Source organism: Crocodylus porosus, unplaced genomic scaffold (assembly GCF_001723895.1).
Source record: "Crocodylus porosus isolate Cpor-Errol unplaced genomic scaffold, CroPor_comp1, whole genome shotgun sequence".
NCBI lineage: Eukaryota > Metazoa > Chordata > Crocodylia > Crocodylidae > Crocodylus > Crocodylus porosus.
This window is the reverse complement of record NW_017728886.1, coordinates 232,669,368-232,675,475: the sequence shown is the minus strand read 5'-3', so window position 1 is coordinate 232,675,475 and position 6,108 is coordinate 232,669,368.

Sequence of the window (6,108 nt, the reverse complement as noted above, 5' to 3'; positions counted from 1 at the left end):
CCCAGCTATGGTGCAGGCTTAGCTATGTCCGAGATAAAGAAAGTTGCACCATCTCTGGAAAAGATTGCTAATGCTACTGCTGATAGTTTTGATAAAATAAATACAGAAATGAAGGAAATAAGGCAAATGACATTGCAAAACCGACTTGAGTTAGTTTATATACTAGCCAGCAGAGGAGTCTGTGCTTTAATAGGTAAAGAATGTTGTACTTATATTCCCGATAATTCAGAAGAACTCCAGGATTTAAGTAAACATATTCGAAAAGAAGCAGCTAAATTGCACGAGTCAGATAGTTGGAATTTGAGTTCTTGGTTTAACTCTGTTTTCAGTTCCTTAGGTTCTACCATCATTCATAGTTTGTTGATATTGTTTGTTGTTTTTATTGAAGTATGCCTAGTGTTTATGATAATACAGTGTTACTTAAACTGTGCTGCCAAGCAAATGAGGAATAGCCCATCAACCAGAAACGAAGTATATAATTTGTATGTTGAAATAGCAGAAAGTAAAGAGAAAGAAAAACTAGAAGTTGAAAGGCTAATGGCTAAAAATATCTAACTTGTTAGAAAAAAGAAAAAAAAAACAGGGAATGTGGTAATAAATTTAGTCGGGCTTCTGGCCTACTTGACTAGAAAAACAGACAAAGACCTGAAGAGCTGATACTGCTTATTTCAGTGACATGTTTTGAGATGAGGAATCTTGCACATCTTATTACCCTGTGCACAGATGTCCAATTAAGTAAACTTGTTTTAGTTTCTCCAAGGTCGGGTTTTTTTTCTCTTTATCTGTCTTAAGTATAAAAATGCTTGAAAACTTAGAGAGAAGGAGGATTCCTTTGAAACAGACAAGTGGGTAATTCTCCTTGCTATATGAAATCCTCCCTGTGATCACAGTACAGCCCTAAATAAAGAAAAGCTGGCTCTGTTAGTTCTGATTCAACCACAATGTGAAGTTTGATTTCTTCCACACAAGCAACCATCACAACGCTGACCCTGCGGTAGAAGAAGATATCAAAACCATGAGTGAGGGTATTGCAGGCAGAAGCACTTGTGTAACCAGATGCTCTGAGCCCTGGAGCCCTCTGAGACTTGTCACAAGAGTGGCTTGCCTGTACCAAGCCAGTAACAGCTTACTGAGCATAATAAGGATAACAGCTGAGTTGGGTGGCTAGCCTCCCTCCTTCCGTTTTCTTTTTTACACCAAGTCCTGGCAGGTGAGATTGGATGGATAAGCTAGAAAAGAAAGAACCCTCCCATAAACATCAGCTGTAACACCATAAAGATGTAAGCCCTAGAGAGCTCCTATCCACCCATCACATAAGTAGAGATTCACGTTGGGTACGGATAGTCTCACAATGTGTAATGTCTGCCCGTAGCCTCATAGGGTGTCCTATCTGCAGTGCATTGGACAGAGGTCCACTCTTCATTACACAATACCATTCAAATCCATTTCGGTCTGGGCAACAGACCAGTGCAGCAACTACACTTGATCTTAGCTCACAAACCCTTGAGCCACAGACCTGTCTGCAGAAGTTGCAGGTCTTTCTGCAGGAGAGAATGGGCCAGGATGTCTCTCTTTTTCCTTCCTCTGTTCCCTCTTCTCTGCTTCCAGGGCAAGACAGTTTACCTCATAATGGGCTGCTGCTTGGTTGAGATTGTGGTGCCACTGGAGTACGTCAGCAGTCAGCAACAGATACTGCAGATATAACTATTCTCTGGAAGGTGGGAGCCCGGACACAGTAACATTGTGCCACTATAGGAAACATAATGGTCTAATTCAGGGCTAGGCAACACGTTTTCTAGCTTTGGGCTAGAACAAACCACCCTGGTGTCAGCAGCAGGAATGCAAGTGCTAAGAGCCAGCTATAGCGAGCGCTTATTGTGAAGGCATGAGAGAGCTCCCAAGTCACCCACTGCAAAATGCTGTCAAAGGCCACATCTGTGAATCATATCTAAAGGTTCCACAGGCTGGATCTTGCCTTCAGGCTGTAGATTGCCAACCCCTGGTCTAGTTTCTTTGTCTCAGTATAATTAAATGTAGAAAAGAATAGTGAAAAGAAAGAACAAGAGAAGTTAATTTGCTTTCCAGTTTAATGATCTTGCATTTTAAAATGATATGTATCTAATTATGGAGAAAAACTATCTAACTTGAGCTGTAATTCTTCTAAAGTTGTCATGACAATCTTTCTTGCTATGAAAGTATCCAAAGTGTGATGAACATTCACAAAAATCAATATTGTGACTACCCCTCATGCAAAGCAGAGAAAGTTGCTGGAACTTTTTAATCTCTAACTACTTCTGGCTCCACATTTGTTAATTAAGGTAATCAAATTCTACTCCTTTTTGCATTTGAAGTCACTGAGGTCAAATTAAGTCCATCCACCATTTGCAACTATTGGAATCATTTGCCTTCAGACATGAAACATTTTGCCATACAGTATCAGGTATATCAATAATCAGGTGTAATGTGCTAGCTAAATGAGCATGGGACATTTTTAAGTACGTGGAAGGCAAAATAACATGCAAACTAGGGAATGGGAGAGGCTGGTTCAGTTTCCTCCGCAGTCCCCATATCTCTCAGGAAAACGCCGTAACCATCAGGCTATAGGTTAGTCTAGGTGGGGTCAAGTCCAAGAGTCCTACTGACCCTTCAGAAAAGAATTCTAGATTTACTGGAGCAGAGAAAGGGAACAAGCACAAACAGGTGTCTTGTAGTGCTAAAGATACTCACTTGGAAGGAGGATCCTGGGAGCATTTCTGGTTTACGTTCAATGGGCCATTGGATAAAACATAGAAATGGTCTTGGCAACACATGCCAGAAACCAGAACACTCCCCTCCCATTAAGTGCTACAAGAACTTCAATATGATGGGTATGCCAGATCCTGGAAGTGGAAAATGTGAGGTTGACTCTTCTTCAGGCTGAGGAGGGAACAGAACCCCAAGTTTTCACTTTCTGGGCATGTACTTTAACCCCAAGGCTAGTATTATAAAGTATGAGCATTACCTTCTTCTTTGGTGGTTGTGCTTTAAAAGAAACTGATGGTCACCATTATGTTTTGTGAGTAGCCTGATTCTGTTGGTATGGGATAGCTCTGCTCTGAGAGTGCCAACTGAAATGGGCCATTCAGGGAACAGAGTCAGAGAAACACCTATTTTTTGGATTTCAACTGGGCTTACACATGAGCAGGGTGCCAAACTGCTCAGACCAGGGCAGTTCTGTTCATGATCAGAAGCAGAAATAGACACCTTTTAGTGAATACTAAAATCAAACAAGGAGGACCCATAGAATTTAGGCAACCCTAGAGAGTGCCAGCAGCTGAACAGGAATTTCCAGGATCACAATTCAAGATATAGATGCCTAGCTTCTACGTAAGTCCTGTTTTAGGTGCCAAAGTCTAGCCTGATTTATCGAGGGTACTGAAAGCAGAGGAGCATTTAAATGTTTATTTTCCAGGGTGGGTGGGGAGGACACATCTAAATTTTTTATTTAAAGCTAAGTAAATAATTTTTTTTTCGTTTAAAGCTAAGTCTGCTTCATGCCTGGTGCTTGGGTTAGAGACATCACGGAGAGGATCCTTGTCTACATCTGACCTGCAGACCAGTACCCCATGGTTGTCATTCACGTGGGGACGAATGACACAGCCAGGGGCAACCCTGACTGCATTATGAAGGATTTCAAGGCTTTGGGGGACAAGCTTAAGGAGACAGGGGAGCAGGTGGTATTCTCCTTTCTTTTTCCGGTGAGTACGCAAGGACGGTGACACGAGGCCTGCATTGGCGAGGTCAACCGGTACTTACGCAGTTGGTGCTGCCAGGCAGGCCTTGGGTTCCTTGATAATGACCCATGCTTTCAGGCGGGGGACTTGCTGGGGTGGGATGGGCTTCCCCTCTCTCCTAAAGGCAAGCATGTCTTCTCTTCCAGGTTGGCTGGTCTTATATGGCAAGCTTTAAACTAGCATCGCAGGGGGAGGGGGCCGCAGGAAGACGAGGAGATACCACCCGAGCAAGACAGGTGACAAATGCAAGGGGTGCCCAGGTAAGAAACGGGTCCAAACAGTCTCCCAAATCAGGGGGTAGCACACGCAGCTAGGCAGGGCCTTAAATGCCTATATACCAATGCTCATAGTATGGAGAATAAACAGGAGGAACTCACCCTCAGAATAGCCAGTTCAGACCCAGATATAATAGGGCTTACAGAAACATGGTGGGATTCATCCCATGACTGGGCAGTTAGCATTAGGGGCTATAGGCTTTACAGGCGGGATAGAGAAGGAAGGAAAGGCGGGGGTGTGGTGCTTTATGTCAAGGAGAAATACACATCCCCTGCCAGCAAAATGGGGTTAGAGGGGCAAGTGGAAGTGCTCTGGATCAAGATACAAGGTGGCCATGGGGAGAGGGATCTACTACAGACCCCCCCAACCAAGGGGAGAAGCTGGACCGGGAATTTTCGGGCCAGCTTGCAGAGGCCCTTAAGGCAAGGGATGTAGTTGTCCGGGTAATTTAAATCACCCATGACATCTGCTGGGAGGAACAGTCAGCCAGGTCGGACTGTTCCAGGAGGTTCCTGGTTGTGATACAGGACCTCCACTTAATTCAGGAGGTGCACAGTCCCACCAGAGGAAATGTCCTGGTGGACCTGGTCCTGGCCACAGGCAACGACCTGGTAAGGGGCCTCCAGGTCCTTGACCACCTGGGTGATAGCGATCATCGCTTGCTGGAATTCACCATCCAGCGCAGGGTGTCAAGGGCCTGCAGCAAGGCGGTAGCCCTAGACTTCAAGAGGGCCAACTTCAATGAGTTGAGATTAGTGGGAGAGGCGCTGGGGTTCTTGAGAGCAGGGGAACTCAGTGTCCAAGATGAGTGGTCGTTCCTTAAGGAGACGATACTCAGGGCCCAAGGGGTGACCGTCCCAACAGGAAGCAAGGGGGGCAGGAGTGCCCGAAAGCCCCCCGGCTCACCAAGGGTGTATGGAAATGCCTGATTGCCAAAAAGGCAGCATACACCCGGTGGAAGTGGGGTGGTATCTCCAAAGAGGAGTATACCTCCTCTGCTCAGGCCTGTAGGGGGGCTGTCAGGAAAGCTAAGGCAGACATAGAACTAGGACTTGCGTCCAAAATCAAAGATAGTAAAAAGTCCTTTTTCAAATATATAGGGAGGATGAAGAAAGCACCGGGAAATGTGGGGCCCCTGCAAGATCCTCTGGGCAATCTGGTGGTTGCACCAGAGGAGAAAGCAGACCTCTTTAACCAATTCTTCACCTCCGTTTTCTTGGTCGGGGACCGGGACTTCCCCACCGTGATGCAAGACAGACTCGAGGGGAACGTCTCCAGACCTCAGGCTGGGGGGGACTGAGTTAGAGAGCTTCTGGAGGGGCTGGATGTGTTCAAATTAGCGGGTCCAGATGCTCTCCACCCCAGGGTGTTGAGGGAGCTAGCAGGGGTTATTGCAGGGCCCTTGGCACAGCTTTACGAGCACTCGTGGTGCTCGGGCCAGATGCCAGATGATTGGAAGATAGCCAATGTGGTCCCCATCTTTAAAAAAGGGAGGAGGGAGGACCCAGGCATCAGTCTTACCTCAATCTTAGGGAAACTCTTTCAGAAGATCATCAAGAACATCTGCGATGGGCTGGCCTCAGGGATGATGCTCAAGGGCAACCAGCACAGTTTCATTAGGGGCAGGTCATGTCAGACCAACCCGATTGCCTTTTATGATTAGGTCACAAAAGCACTGGATGCAGGTGTTGCCATGGATGTAGTCTTTCTGGACTTCAACAAGGCCTTTGACACCGTCTCCCACCCCACCCTCATCAAAAAACTAGGCAACTGCGGCATTGATGCCTACACAGTCAGATGGATTGCAGATTGGCTGAAGGGTCGCACTCAGAGGGTGGTGGTGGACAGGTCATATTCGACCTGGGGAGACATGGGCAGCAGAGTCCCCCAGGGCTCGGTCCTTGGGCCCGTGCTGTTCAATTTCTTTATCAGCGATTTGGACGACGGGGTGAAAAGCACCCTGTTTAAATTCACTGATGATACCAACAGTTGGGGTGAGGTGAGCACGCTAGTAGGGAGGGAAAGACTGCAGCAAGACCTGGATAGGTTACAGGGGTGG